A 286-nucleotide genomic window follows, 5' to 3' on the forward strand; every position below is an offset into this window, starting at 1 on the left:
TGGGTCCAACCTCGGAGCCAATTTCCCAGCCATCAGACTGTGGTGTAGCTGAGGCCACAGTTGGCCAATTTTTCCATGAGGAGGTCATGGGACACCAGATCAAAGGCTTTTTTAAAGTTGAGATATATGATGTCAATCTCTTCTCCCTTGTCCAGGTGATATGTCACCTGGTCATAGAAGGAGCTGAGATTGGTCAGGTAAGACCTACCCATGCTGGCTGTCCCTCAGGATGTTGTCCTCAGCCAGCTTATGCACAAGGGTCTCCTTAATAATTTTCTCCAGAATC

Source organism: Gavialis gangeticus, unplaced genomic scaffold, assembly GCF_001723915.1.
Source record: "Gavialis gangeticus isolate Ggan-Ray unplaced genomic scaffold, GavGan_comp1, whole genome shotgun sequence".
NCBI lineage: Eukaryota > Metazoa > Chordata > Crocodylia > Gavialidae > Gavialis > Gavialis gangeticus.